A 13,378-nucleotide genomic window follows, 5' to 3' on the forward strand; every position below is an offset into this window, starting at 1 on the left:
AAGTGAATCTCTTTTTCACAATGGTTCAATTGGCATTCTTTTGAGGAGGAACTCAACGCTACCGAAGCTTTGCGGCCAAGAGGCATGAATATAGTCAGCAAAGGTGTAGTTGATGCAGAAATGAAAGAGCAGTCACTGTTTGACCCAAACCTAACCCACACTCGTGCCATTTTAAGCCTGCGTGGCTTTCTTCTGAGGAACACGAACGAAGATATTTGTCAGAGTGGCCCTCTGTTAGGCAGCAGCTCTACGTCACGAAGGCCTTTCTTTACACAGGTGTGAAGACAATTATTAAGCCACACTAGGCAGCAGTAACTGCCACACCGACAGACTCTGTACTTTAAACCAGGCAGTTTCAATGAACAGATGGATGGTACACTCAAAGACAAAATATTTCGTATAATGTTAAAAACAATTAAATTAAATAACCTAAAAAAGAGCAAAAAAGTAATGGTCACAGAGCAATCCTTCAAACAACTGGAAAAATGCTTGGTTTGCCACTCAAAAAAAAGCTATTTGCAGACTGAAGAGCACAACGCAATCTGTAATTTTATTCGTGCTCCAAGAAGCGTGCGATGAAAAGGTCAGATACAACCTTGACTGCAGGTTTCCATAATGTAGAGGTTATCACATTCGCCTTACACGTGAAAGGTCCCCAGCTCGAAACTGGGCGGAAACAGGTGGGGGCTTTTTTTCTTTCTGTGGTGAAATGGCTGTCTGGTAGGCAGGTGGTCCAAGCTGCAAACGCCTTAATTCCGAGGTAAGTTAAGGGAAATTATTTGGACCTCGGCGTAGACTGCCACGCCGAATGAACTCTGTCCTGTTGTGTGTGGGATTTACACAGATTGCCTATTTGCTTTTGGGCACATCATTGTATAGATTATGGCGAAAGAGAACTAGTGTGGAAGTGGGGAGTTTCTGTAGTGTAGTGGTCATCACGTTCGCCTAACACGCGAAAGGTCCTCGGTTCGAAACCGAGCAGAAACAGCCGCTTCCTTTTGATGAAAAGTATGAACCCTTTTTAGCCGACTGTGGGCTTTAGAAGACATTACCTTTATGCACATTTTACAGAGCCTTCAATTAAAAATGTTGGACTGTTTGATGGAGGTAGGTAGGCTTCCGTAGTGTAGTGGTTATCACGTTCGCCTCACAAGCAAAAGGTCCCCAGTTTGAAACTGGGCGGGAACACTGAATCTCTTTTTCACAATGGTTCAATTGGCATTCTTTTGAGGAGGAACTCAACGCTACCGAAGCTTTGCGGCCAAGAGGCATGAATATAGTCAGCAAAGGTGTAGTTGATGCAGAAATGAAAGAGCAGTCACTGTTTGACCTAAACCTAACCCACACTCGTGCCATTTTAAGCCTGCGTGGCTTTCTTCTGAGGAACACGAACGAAGATATTTGTCAGAGTGGCCCTCTGTTAGGCAGCAGCTCTACGTCACGAAGGCCTTTCTTTACACAGGTGTGAAGACAATTATTAAGCCACACTAGGCAGCAGTAACTGCCACACCGACAGACTCTGTACTTTAAACCAGGCAGTTTCAATGAACAGATGGATGGTGCACTCAAAGACAAAATATTTCGTATAATGTTAAAAACAATTAAATTAAATAACCTAAAAAAGAGCAAAAAAGTAATGGTCACAGAGCAATCCTTCAAACAACTGGAAAAATGCTTGGTTTGCCACTCAAAAAAAAGCTATTTGCAGACTGAAGAGCACAACGCAATCTGTAATTTTATTCGTGCTCCAAGAAGCGTGCGATGAAAAGGTCAGATACAACCTTGACTGCAGGTTTCCGTAGTGTAGAGGTTATCACATTCGCCTTACACGCGAAAGGTCCCCAGCTCGAAACTGGGCGGAAACAGGTGGGGGCTTTTTTTCTTTCTGTGGTGAAATGGCTGTCTGGTAGGCAGGTGGTCCAAGCTGCAAACGCCTTAATTCCGAGGTAAGTTAAGGGAAATTATTTGGAAACTCGGCGTAGACTGCCACGCCGAATGAACTCTGTCCTGTTGTGTGTGGGATTTACACAGATTGCCTATTTGCTTTTGGGCACATCATTGTATAGATTATGGCGAAAGAGAACTAGTGTGGAAGTGGGGAGTTTCTGTAGTGTAGTGGTCATCATGTTCGCCTAACACGCGAAAGGTCCTTGGTTCGAAACCGAGCAGAAACAGCTGCTTCCTTTTGATGAAAAGTATGAACCCTTTTTAGCCGACTGTGGGCTTTAGAAGACATTACCTTTATGCACATTTTACAGAGACTTCAATTAAAAATGTTGGACTGTTTTAGAGGTAGGTAGGTTTCCGTAGAGTAGTGGTTATCACGTTCGCCTCACACGCGAAAGGTCCCCAGTTCGAAACTGGGCGGGAACAGTGAATCTCTTTTTCACAATGGTTCAATTGGCATTCTGTTGAGGAGGAACTCAATGCTACCGAAGCTTTGCGGCCAAGAGGCATGAATATAGTCAGCAAAGGTGTAGTTGATGCAGAAATGAAAGAGCAGTCACTGTTTGACCTAAACCTAACCCACACTCGTGCCATTTCAAGCCTGCGTGGCTTTCTTCTGAGGAACACGAAAGAAGATATTTGTCAGAGTGGCCCTCTGCTAGGCAGCAGCTCTACGTCACGAAGGCCTTTCTTTACACAGGTGTGAAGACAATTATTAAGCCACACTAGGCAGCAGTAACTGCCACACCGACAGACTCTGTACTTTAAACCAGGCAGTTTCAATGAACAGATGGATGGTGCACTCAAAGACAAAATATTTCGTATAACGTTAAAAACAATTAAATTAAATAACCTAAAAAAGAGCAAAAAAGTAATGGTCACAGAGCAATCCTTCAAACAACTGGAAAAATGCTTGGTTTGCCACTCAAAAAAAAGCTATTTGCAGACTGAAGAGCACAACGCAATCTGTAATTTTATTCGTGCTCTAAGAAGCGTGCGATGAAAAGGTCAGATACAACCTTGACTGCAGGTTTCCGTAGTGTAGAGGTTATCACATTCGCCTTACACGTGAAAGGTCCCCAGCTCGAAACTGGGCGGAAACAGGTGGGGGCTTTTTTTCTTTCTGTGGTGAAATGGCTGTCTGGTAGGCAGGTGGTCCAAGCTGCAAACGCCTTAATTCCGAGGTAAGTTAAGGGAAATTATTTGGAAATTCGGTGTAGACTGCCACGCCGAATGAACTCTGTCCTGTTGTGTGTGGGATTTACACAGATTGCCTATTTGCTTTTGGGCACATCATTGTATAGATTATGGCGAAAGAGAACTAGTGTGGAAGTGGGGAGTTTCTGTAGTGTAGTGGTCATCACGTTCGCCTCACATGCGAAAGGTCCTCGGTTCGAAACCGAGCAGAAACAGCTGCTTCCTTTTGATGAAAAGTATGAACCCTTTTTAGCCGACTGTGGGCTTTAGAAGACATTACCTTTATGCACATTTTACAGAGCCTTCAATTAAAAATGTTGGACTGTTTTAGAGGTAGGTAGGTAGGTAGGTTTCCGTAGTGTAGTGGTTATCACGTTTGCCTCACACGCGAAAGGTCCCCAGTTCGAAACTGGGCGGGAACAGTGAATCTCTTTTTCACAATGGTTCAATTGGCATTCTGTTGAGGAGGAACTCAATGCTACCGAAGCTTTGCGGCCAAGAGGCATGAATATAGTCAGCAAAGGTGTAGTTGATGCAGAAATGAAAGAGCAGTCACTGTTTGACCTAAACCTAACCCACACTTGTGCCATTTCAAGCCTGCGTGGCTTTCTTCTGAGGAACACGAACGAAGATATTTGTCAGAGTGGCCCTCTGTTAGGCAGCAGCTCTACGTCACGAAGGCCTTTCTTTACACAGGTGTGAAGACAATTATTAAGCCACACTAGGCAGCAGTAACTGCCACACCGACAGACTCTGTACTTTAAACCAGGCAGTTTCAATGAACAGATGGATGGTGCACTCAAAGACAAAATATTTCGTATAATGTTAAAAACAATTAAATTAAATAACCTAAAAAAGAGCAAAAAAGTAATGGTCACAGAGCAATCCTTCAAACAACTGGAAAAATGCTTGGTTTGCCACTCAAAAAAAAGCTATTTGCAGACTGAAGAGCACAACGCAATCTGTAATTTTATTCGTGCTCCAAGAAGCGTGCGATGAAAAGGTCAGATACAACCTTGACTGCAGGTTTCCATAGTGTAGAGGTTATCACATTCGCCTTACACGCGAAAGGTCCCCAGCTCGAAACTGGGCGGAAACAGGTGGGGGCTTTTTTTCTTTCTGTGGTGAAATGGCTGTCTGGTAGGCAGGTGGTCCAAGCTGCAAACGCCTTAATTCCGAGGTAAGTTAAGGGAAATTATTTGGAAACTCGGTGTAGACTGCCACGCCGAATGAACTCTGTCCTGTTGTGTGTGGGATTTACACAGATTGCCTATTTGCTTTTGGGCACATCATTGTATAGATTATGGCGAAAGAGAACTAGTGTGGAAGTGGGGAGTTTCTGTAGTGTAGTGGTCATCACGTTCGCCTAACACGCGAAAGGTCCTCGGTTCGAAACCGAGCAGAAACAGCTGCTACCTTTTGATGAAAAGTATGAACCCTTTTTAGCCGACTGTGGGCTTTAGAAGACATTACCTTTATGCACATTTTACAGAGACTTCAATTAAAAATGTTGGACTGTTTTAGAGGTAGGTAGGTTTCCGTAGTGTAGTGGTTATCACGTTCGCCTCACACGCGAAAGGTCCCCAGTTCGAAACTGGGCGGGAACAGTGAATCTCTTTTTCACAATGGTTCAATTGGCATTCTGTTGAGGAGGAACTCAATGCTACCGAAGCTTTGCGGCCAAGAGGCATGAATATAGTCAGCAAAGGTGTAGTTGATGCAGAAATGAAAGAGCAGTCACTGTTTGACCTAAACCTAACCCACACTTGTGCCATTTCAAGCCTGCGTGGCTTTCTTCTGAGGAACACGAACGAAGATATTTGTCAGAGTGGCCCTCTGTTAGGCAGCAGCTCTACGTCACGAAGGCCTTTCTTTACACAGGTGTGAAGACAATTATTAAGCCACACTAGGCAGCAGTAACTGCCACACCGACAGACTCTGTACTTTAAACCAGGCAGTTTCAATGAACAGATGGATGGTGCACTCAAAGACAAAATATTTCGTATAATGTTAAAAACAATTAAATTAAATAACCTAAAAAAGAGCAAAAAAGTAATGGTCACAGAGCAATCCTTCAAACAACTGGAAAAATGCTTGGTTTGCCACTCAAAAAAAAGCTATTTGCAGACTGAAGAGCACAACGCAATCTGTAATTTTATTCGTGCTCCAAGAAGCGTGCGATGAAAAGGTCAGATACAACCTTGACTGCAGGTTTCCGTAGTGTAGAGGTTATCACATTCGCCTTACACGCGAAAGGTCCCCAGCTCGAAACTGGGCGGAAACAGGTGGGGGCTTTTTTTCTTTCTGTGGTGAAATGGCTGTCTGGTAGGCAGGTGGTCCAAGCTGCAAACGCCTTAATTCCGAGGTAAGTTAAGGGAAATTATTTGGAAACTCGGTGTAGACTGCCACGCCGAATGAACTCTGTCCTGTTGTGTGTGGGATTTACACAGATTGCCTATTTGCTTTTGGGCACATCATTGTATAGATTATGGCGAAAGAGAACTAGTGTGGAAGTGGGGAGTTTCTGTAGTGTAGTGGTCATCACGTTCGCCTAACACGCGAAAGGTCCTCGGTTCGAAACCGAGCAGAAACAGCTGCTACCTTTTGATGAAAAGTATGAACCCTTTTTAGCCGACTGTGGGCTTTAGAAGACATTACCTTTATGCACATTTTACAGAGACTTCAATTAAAAATGTTGGACTGTTTTAGAGGTAGGTAGGTTTCCGTAGTGTAGTGGTTATCACGTTCGCCTCACACGCGAAAGGTCCCCAGTTCGAAACTGGGCGGGAACAGTGAATCTCTTTTTCACAATGGTTCAATTGGCATTCTGTTGAGGAGGAACTCAATGCTACCGAAGCTTTGCGGCCAAGAGGCATGAATATAGTCAGCAAAGGTGTAGTTGATGCAGAAATGAAAGAGCAGTCACTGTTTGACCTAAACCTAACCCACACTTGTGCCATTTCAAGCCTGCGTGGCTTTCTTCTGAGGAACACGAACGAAGATATTTGTCAGAGTGGCCCTCTGTTAGGCAGCAGCTCTACGTCACGAAGGCCTTTCTTTACACAGGTGTGAAGACAATTATTAAGCCACACTAGGCAGCAGTAACTGCCACACCGACAGACTCTGTACTTTAAACCAGGCAGTTTCAATGAACAGATGGATGGTGCACTCAAAGACAAAATATTTCGTATAATGTTAAAAACAATTAAATTAAATAACCTAAAAAAGAGCAAAAAAGTAATGGTCACAGAGCAATCCTTCAAACAACTGGAAAAATGCTTGGTTTGCCACTCAAAAAAAAGCTATTTGCAGACTGAAGAGCACAACGCAATCTGTAATTTTATTCGTGCTCCAAGAAGCGTGCGATGAAAAGGTCAGATACAACCTTGACTGCAGGTTTCCGTAGTGTAGAGGTTATCACATTCGCCTTACACGCGAAAGGTCCCCAGCTCGAAACTGGGCGGAAACAGGTGGGGGCTTTTTTTCTTTCTGTGGTGAAATGGCTGTCTGGTAGGCAGGTGGTCCAAGCTGCAAACGCCTTAATTCCGAGGTAAGTTAAGGGAAATTATTTGGAAACTCGGCGTAGACTGCCACGCCGAATGAACTCTGTCCTGTTGTGTGTGGGATTTACACAGATTGCCTATTTGCTTTTGGGCACATCATTGTATAGATTATGGCGAAAGAGAACTAGTGTGGAAGTCTGGAGTTTCTGTAGTGTAGTGGTCATCACGTTCGCCTAACACGCGAAAGGTCCTCGGTTCGAAACCGAGCAGAAACAGCTGCTTCCTTTTGATGAAAAGTATGAACCCTTTTTAGCCGACTGTGGGCTTTAGAAGACATTACCTTTATGCACATTTTACGGAGACTTCAATTAAAAATGTTGGACTGTTTTAGCGGTAGGTAGGTTTCCGTAGTGTAGTGGTTATCACGTTCGCCTCACACGGGAAAGGTCCCCAGTTCGAAACTGGGTGGGAACAGTGAATCTCTTTTTCACAATGGTTCAATTGGCATTCTGTTGAGGAGGAACCCAATGCTACCGAAGCTTTGCGGCCAAGAGGCATGAATATAGTCAGCAAAGGTGTAGTTGATGCAGAAATGAAAGAGCAGTCACTGTTTGACCTAAACCTAACCCACACTCGTGCCATTTCAAGCCTGCGTGGCTTTCTTCAGAGGAACAGGAAAGAAGATATTTGTCAGAGTGGCCCTCTGTTAGGCAGCAGCTCTACGTCACGAAGGCCTTTCTTTACACAGGTGTGAAGACAATTATTAAGCCACACTAGGCAGCAGTAACTGCCACACCGACAGACTCTGTACTTTAAACCAAGCAGTTTCAATGAACAGATGGATGGTGCACTCAAAGACAAAATATTTCGAATAACGTTAAAAACAATCAAATTAAATAACCTAAAAAAGAGCAAAAAAGTAATGGTCACAGAGCAATCCTTCAGACAACTGGAAAAATGCTTGGTTTGCCACTCAAAAAAAAACTATTTGCAGACTGAAGAGCACAACGCAATCTGTAATTTTATTCGTGCTCCAAGAAGCGTGCGATGAAAAGGTCAGATCCAACCTTGACTGCAGGTTTCCGTAGTGTAGAGGTTATCACATTCGCCTTACACGCGAAAGGTCCCCAGCTTGAAACTGGGCGGAAACAGGTGGGGGCTTTTGTTCTTTCTGTGGTGAAATGGCTGTCTGGTAGGCAGGTGGTCCAAGCTGCAAACGCCTTAATTCCGAGGTAAGTTAAGGGAAATTATTTGGAAACTCCTGTTGTGTGTGGGATTTACGCAGATTGCCTATTTGCGTTTGGGCACATCATTGTATAGATTATGTCACCTTTACCTTTATTTATATAGTGCTTTAAACAAAATACATTGCGTCAAAGCAACTGAACAACATTCATTAGGACAACAGTGTCAATAATGCAAAAATGATAGTTAAAGGCAGTTCATCATTGGATTCAGTTATAGTTCAGTTCAGTTAAATAGTGTCTGTGCATTTATTTGCAATCAAGTCAACGATATCGCTGTAGATGAAGTGTCCCCAACTAAGCAAGCCAGAGGCGACAGCGGCAAGGAACCGAAACTCCATCGGTGACAGAATGGAGAAAAAAACCTTGGGAGAAACCAGGCTCAGTTGGGGGGCCAGTTCTCCTCTGACCAGATGAAACCAGCAGTTCAATTCCAGACTGCAGCAAAGTCAGATTGTGCAGAAGAATCATCTGTTTCCTGTGGTCTTGTCCTGGTGCTCCTCTGAGACAAGGTCTTTACAGGGGATCTGTATCTGGGGCTCTAGTTGTCTTTCAGGGATGTAGAGGTCCTTTCTAGGTGCTGATCCAGCATCTGGTCTGGATACGTACTGGATCCGGGTGACTGCAGTGACCCTCTGATCTGGACACAGACTGGATCTGGTGGCCACGGTGACCTCGGAACAAGAGAGAAACAGACAAATATTAGCGTAGATGCCATTCTTCTAATGATGTAGCAAGTACATAGGTTGTTATGGGAAGTGTTTCCGGTTCCGGTTTACCTAATTAATGCAGCCTAAAAATCCTTTAACGGATTTGGATAATAAAAGCATATTAGTATGTTATGTGTATGCCAGGTTAAAGAGATGGGTCTTTAATCTAGATTTAAACTGCAAGAGTGTGTCTGCCTCCCGAACAATGTTAGGTAGGTTATTCCAGAGTTTGGGCGCCAAATAGGAAAAGGATCTGCCGCCTGCAGTTGATTTTGATATTCTAGGTATTATCAAATTGCCTGAGTTTTGAGAACGTAGCGGACGTAGAGGATTATAATGTAAAAGGAGCTCATTCAAATACTGAGGTGCTAAACCATTCAGGGCTTTATAAGTAATAAGCAATATTTTAAAATCTATGCGATGCTTGATAGGGAGCCAGTGCAGTGTTGACAGGACCGGGCTAATATGGTCATACCTCCTGGTTCTAGTAAGAACTCTTGCTGCTGCATTTTGGACTAGCTGTAGTTTGTTTACTAAGCGTGCAGAACAACCACCCAATAAAGCATTACAATAATCTAACCTTGAGGTCATAAATGCATGGATTAACATTTCTGCATTTGACATTGAGAGCATAGGCCGTAATTTAGATATATTTTTGAGATGGAAAAATGCAGTTTTACAAATGCTAGAAACGTGGCTTTCTAAGGAAAGATTGCGATCAAGTAGCACACCTAGGTTCCTAACTGATGACGAAGAATTGACAGAGCAACCATCAAGTCTTAGACAGTGTTCTAGGTTATTACAAGCAGAGTTTTTAGGTCCTATAATTAACACCTCTGTTTTTTCAGAATTTAGCAGTAAGAAATTACTCGTCATCCAGTTTTTTATATCGACTATGCAATCCATTAGTTTTTCAAATTGGTGTGTTTCACCGGGCTGCGAAGAAATATAGAGCTGAGTATCATCAGCATAACAGTGAAAGCTAACACCATGTTTCCTGATGATATCTCCCAAGGGTAACATATAAAGCGTGAAGAGTAGCGGCCCTAGTACTGAGCCTTGAGGTACTCCATACTGCACTTGTGATCGATAGGATACATCTTCATTCACTGCTACGAACTGATGGCGGTCTTATAAGTACGATTTAAACCATGCTAATGCACTTCCACTGATGCCAACAAAGTATTCAAGTCTATGCAAAAGAATGTTGTGGTCAATTGTGTCAAACGCAGCACTAAGATCCAATAAAACTAATAGAGAGATACACCCACGATCAGATGATAAGAGCAGATCATTTGTAACTCTAAGAAGAGCAGTCTCAGTACTATGATACGGTCTAAATCCTGACTGGAAATCCTCACATATACCATATGACGAAAGATATATGACGAAAGAGAACTACTGTGGAAGTAGGGAGTTTCTGTAGTATAGTGGTCATCACGTTCGCCTAACACGTGAAAGGTCCTCGTTTCGAAACCGAGCAGAAACAGCTGCTTCCTTTTGATGAAAAGTATGAACCCTTTTTAGCCGACTGTGGGCTTTAGAAGACATTACCTTTATGCACATTTTACAGAGCCTTCAATTAAAAATGTTGGATTGTTTGAGAGAGCTAGGTTTCCGTAGTGTAGTGGTTATCGCGTTCGCCTCACACGCGAAATGTCCCCAGTTCGAAACTGGGCGGGAACAGTGAATCTCTTTTTCACAATGGTTCAATTGGCATTCTGTTGAGGAGGAACTCAATGCTACCGAAGCTTTGCGGCCAAGAGGCATGAATATAGTCAGCAAAGGTGTAGTTGATGCAGAAATGAAAGAGCAGTCACTGTTTGACCTAAACCTAACCCAAACTTGTGCCATTTCAAGCCTGCGTGGCTTTCTTCTGAGGAACACGAAAGAAGATATTTGTCAGAGTGGCCCTCTGTTAGGCAGCAGCTCTACGTCACGAAGGTCTTTCTTTACACAGGTGTAAAGACAATTATTAAGCCACACTAGGCAGCAGTAACTGCCACACCGACAGACTCTGTACTTTAAACCAGGCAGTTTCAATGAACAGATGGATGGTGCACTCATAGACAAAATATTTCGTAAAACGTTAAAAACAATTAAATTAAATAACCTAAAAAAGAGCAAAAAAGTAATGGTCACAGAGCAATCCTTCAGACAACTGGAAAAATGCTTGGTTTGCCACTCAAAAAAAAGCTATTTGCAGACTAAAGAGCACAACGCAATCTGTAATTTTATTCGTGCTCCAAGAAGCGTGCGATGGAAAGGTCAGATACAACCTTGACTGCAGGTTTCCGTAGTGTAGAGGTTATCACATTCGCCTTACACGCGAAAGGTCCCCAGCTCGAAACTGGGCGGAAACAGGTGGGGGCTTTTGTTCTTTCTGTGGTGAAATGGCTGTCTGGTAGGCAGGTGGTCCAAGCTGCAAACGCCTTATTTCCGAGGTAAGTTAAGGGAAATTATTTGGAAACTCGGCGTAGACTGCCACCCCGAATGAACTTTGTCCTTTTGTGTGTGGGAATTACGCAGATTGCCTATTTGCGTTTGGGCACATCATTGTATAGATTATGGCGAAAGAGAACTATTGTGGAAGTGGGGAGTTTCTGTAGTGTAGTGGTCATCACGTTCGCCTAACACGCGAAAGGTCCTTGGTTCGAAACCGAGCAGAAACAGCTGCTTCGTTTTGATGAAAAGTATGAACCCTTTTTAGCCGACTGTGGGCTTTAGAAGACATTACCTTTATGCACATTTTACAGAGCCTTCAATTAAAAATGTTGGACTGTTGAGGGATGTAGGTAGGCTTCCGTAGTGTAGTGGTTATCACGTTCGCCTCACAAGCAAAAGATCCCCAGTTTGAAACTGGGCGGGAACAGTGAATCTCTTTTTCACAATGGTTCAATTGGCATTCTTTTGAGGAGGAACTCAACGCTACCGAAGCTTTGCGGCCAAGAGGCATGAATATAGTCAGCAAAGGTGTAGTTGATGCAGAAATGAAAGAGCAGTCACTGTTTGACCTAAACCTAACCCACACTCGTGCCATTTTAAGCCTGCGTGGCTTTCTTCTGAGGAACACGAACGAAGAAATTTGTCAGAGTGGCCCTCTGTTAGGCAGCAGCTCTACGTCACGAAGGCCTTTCTTTACACAGGTGTGAAGACAATTATTAAGCCACACTAGGCAGCAGTAACTGCCACACCGACAGACTCTGTACTTTAAACCAGGCAGTTTCAATGAACAGATGGATGGTGCACTCAAAGACAAAATATTTCGTATAATGTTAAAAACAATTAAATTAAATAACCTAAAAAAGAGCAAAAAAGTAATGGTCACAGAGCAATCCTTCAGACAACTGGAAAAATGCTTGGTTTGCCACTCAAAAAAAAGCTATTTGCAGACTGAAGAGCACAACGCAATCTGTAATTTTATTCGTGCTCCAAGAAGCGTGCGATGGAAAGGTCAGATACAACCTTGACTGCAGGTTTCCGTAGTGTAGAGGTTATCACATTCGCCTTACACGTGAAAGGTCCCCAGCTCGAAACTGGGCGGAAACAGGTGGGGGCTTTTTTTCTTTCTGTGGTGAAATGGCTGTCTGGTAGGCAGGTGGTCCAAGCTGCAAACGCCTTAATTCCGAGGAAAGTTAAGGGAAATTATTTGGAAACTCGGCGTAGACTGCCACGCCGAATTAACTCTGTCCTGTTGTGTGTGGGATTTACACAGATTGCCTATTTGCTTTTGGGCACATCATTGTATAGATTATGGCGAAAGAGAACTAGTGTCGAAGTGGGGAGTTTCTGTAGTGTAGTGGTCATCACGTTCGCCTAACACGCGAAAGGTCCTCGGTTCGAAACCGAGCAGAAACAGCTGCTTCCTTTTGATGAAAAGTATGAACCCTTTTTAGCCGACTGTGGGCTTTAGAAGACATTACCTTTATGCACATTTTACAGAGACTTCAATTAAAAATGTTGGACTGTTTTAGAGGTAGGTAGGTAGGTAGGTTTCCGTAGTGTAGTGGTTATCACGTTTGCCTCACACGCGAAAGGTCCCCAGTTCGAAACTGGGCGGGAACAGTGAATCTCTTTTTCACAATGGTTCAATTGGCATTCTGTTGAGGAGGAACTCAATGCTACCGAAGCTTTGCGGCCAAGAGGCATGAATATGGTCAGCAAAGGTGTAGTTGATGCAGAAATGAAAGAGCAGTCACTGTTTGACCTAAACCTAACCCACACTCGTGCCATTTCAAGCCTGCGTGGCTTTCTTCTGAGGAACACGAAAGAAGATATTTGTCAGAGTGGCCCTCTGTTAGGCAGCAGCTCTACGTCATGAAGGCCTTTCTTTACACAGGTGTGAAGACAATTATTAAGCCACACTAGGCAGCAGTAACTGCCACACCGACAGACTCTGGACTTTAAACCAGGCAGTTTCAATGAACAGATGGATGGTGCACTCAAAGACAAAATATTTCGTATAATGTTAAAAACAATTAAATTAAATAACCTAAAAAAGAGCAAAAAAGTAATGGTCACAGAGCAATCCTTCAAACAACTGGAAAAATGCTTGGTTTGCCACTCAAAAAAAAGCTATTTGCAGACTGAAGAGCACAACGCAATCTGTAATTTTATTCGTGCTCCAAGAAGCGTGCGATGAAAATGTCAGATACAACCTTGACTGCAGGTTTCCGTAGTGTAGAGGTTATCACATTCGCCTTACACGCGAAAGGTCCCCAGCTCGAAACTGGGCGGAAACAGGTGGGGGCTTTTGTTCTTTCTGTGGTGAAATGGC

At 43.4% G+C, this 13,378-nt stretch overlaps 21 non-coding genes across 21 annotated transcripts; all 21 read left to right on the forward strand.

The window, feature by feature from the left end:
- The first annotated feature begins 914 nt into the window (after window positions 1–914).
- trnav-aac (transfer RNA valine (anticodon AAC)) lies at window positions 915–987 on the forward strand. The gene has a single exon. It is a non-coding gene; the product is annotated as a tRNA-Val (tRNA).
- Window positions 988–1,792: 805 nt separating this feature from the next.
- On the forward strand, window positions 1,793–1,865 carry trnav-uac (transfer RNA valine (anticodon UAC)). Its single transcript has one exon. It is a non-coding gene; the product is annotated as a tRNA-Val (tRNA).
- A 236-nt stretch (window positions 1,866–2,101) lies between these two features.
- Window positions 2,102–2,174, forward strand: trnav-aac (transfer RNA valine (anticodon AAC)). Its single transcript has one exon. It is a non-coding gene; the product is annotated as a tRNA-Val (tRNA).
- An 803-nt stretch (window positions 2,175–2,977) lies between these two features.
- Window positions 2,978–3,050, forward strand: trnav-uac (transfer RNA valine (anticodon UAC)). Its single transcript has one exon. It is a non-coding gene; the product is annotated as a tRNA-Val (tRNA).
- A 236-nt stretch (window positions 3,051–3,286) lies between these two features.
- trnav-cac (transfer RNA valine (anticodon CAC)) lies at window positions 3,287–3,359 on the forward strand. Its single transcript has one exon. It is a non-coding gene; the product is annotated as a tRNA-Val (tRNA).
- Window positions 3,360–3,493: 134 nt separating this feature from the next.
- trnav-cac (transfer RNA valine (anticodon CAC)) lies at window positions 3,494–3,566 on the forward strand. The gene has a single exon. It is a non-coding gene; the product is annotated as a tRNA-Val (tRNA).
- A 913-nt stretch (window positions 3,567–4,479) lies between these two features.
- On the forward strand, window positions 4,480–4,552 carry trnav-aac (transfer RNA valine (anticodon AAC)). The gene has a single exon. It is a non-coding gene; the product is annotated as a tRNA-Val (tRNA).
- A 126-nt stretch (window positions 4,553–4,678) lies between these two features.
- On the forward strand, window positions 4,679–4,751 carry trnav-cac (transfer RNA valine (anticodon CAC)). The gene has a single exon. It is a non-coding gene; the product is annotated as a tRNA-Val (tRNA).
- A 604-nt stretch (window positions 4,752–5,355) lies between these two features.
- On the forward strand, window positions 5,356–5,428 carry trnav-uac (transfer RNA valine (anticodon UAC)). The gene has a single exon. It is a non-coding gene; the product is annotated as a tRNA-Val (tRNA).
- Window positions 5,429–5,664: 236 nt separating this feature from the next.
- On the forward strand, window positions 5,665–5,737 carry trnav-aac (transfer RNA valine (anticodon AAC)). Its single transcript has one exon. It is a non-coding gene; the product is annotated as a tRNA-Val (tRNA).
- A 126-nt stretch (window positions 5,738–5,863) lies between these two features.
- Window positions 5,864–5,936, forward strand: trnav-cac (transfer RNA valine (anticodon CAC)). Its single transcript has one exon. It is a non-coding gene; the product is annotated as a tRNA-Val (tRNA).
- Window positions 5,937–6,540: 604 nt separating this feature from the next.
- trnav-uac (transfer RNA valine (anticodon UAC)) lies at window positions 6,541–6,613 on the forward strand. Its single transcript has one exon. It is a non-coding gene; the product is annotated as a tRNA-Val (tRNA).
- A 236-nt stretch (window positions 6,614–6,849) lies between these two features.
- Window positions 6,850–6,922, forward strand: trnav-aac (transfer RNA valine (anticodon AAC)). The gene has a single exon. It is a non-coding gene; the product is annotated as a tRNA-Val (tRNA).
- An 803-nt stretch (window positions 6,923–7,725) lies between these two features.
- Window positions 7,726–7,798, forward strand: trnav-uac (transfer RNA valine (anticodon UAC)). The gene has a single exon. It is a non-coding gene; the product is annotated as a tRNA-Val (tRNA).
- A 2,416-nt stretch (window positions 7,799–10,214) lies between these two features.
- trnav-cac (transfer RNA valine (anticodon CAC)) lies at window positions 10,215–10,287 on the forward strand. Its single transcript has one exon. It is a non-coding gene; the product is annotated as a tRNA-Val (tRNA).
- Window positions 10,288–10,891: 604 nt separating this feature from the next.
- On the forward strand, window positions 10,892–10,964 carry trnav-uac (transfer RNA valine (anticodon UAC)). The gene has a single exon. It is a non-coding gene; the product is annotated as a tRNA-Val (tRNA).
- A 236-nt stretch (window positions 10,965–11,200) lies between these two features.
- trnav-aac (transfer RNA valine (anticodon AAC)) lies at window positions 11,201–11,273 on the forward strand. Its single transcript has one exon. It is a non-coding gene; the product is annotated as a tRNA-Val (tRNA).
- An 804-nt stretch (window positions 11,274–12,077) lies between these two features.
- trnav-uac (transfer RNA valine (anticodon UAC)) lies at window positions 12,078–12,150 on the forward strand. The gene has a single exon. It is a non-coding gene; the product is annotated as a tRNA-Val (tRNA).
- Window positions 12,151–12,386: 236 nt separating this feature from the next.
- On the forward strand, window positions 12,387–12,459 carry trnav-aac (transfer RNA valine (anticodon AAC)). The gene has a single exon. It is a non-coding gene; the product is annotated as a tRNA-Val (tRNA).
- Window positions 12,460–12,593: 134 nt separating this feature from the next.
- On the forward strand, window positions 12,594–12,666 carry trnav-cac (transfer RNA valine (anticodon CAC)). Its single transcript has one exon. It is a non-coding gene; the product is annotated as a tRNA-Val (tRNA).
- Window positions 12,667–13,270: 604 nt separating this feature from the next.
- trnav-uac (transfer RNA valine (anticodon UAC)) lies at window positions 13,271–13,343 on the forward strand. Its single transcript has one exon. It is a non-coding gene; the product is annotated as a tRNA-Val (tRNA).
- Window positions 13,344–13,378: the final 35 nt, after the last annotated feature.

This window comes from Carassius carassius, chromosome 22 (assembly GCF_963082965.1).
Source record: "Carassius carassius chromosome 22, fCarCar2.1, whole genome shotgun sequence".
NCBI lineage: Eukaryota > Metazoa > Chordata > Actinopteri > Cypriniformes > Cyprinidae > Carassius > Carassius carassius.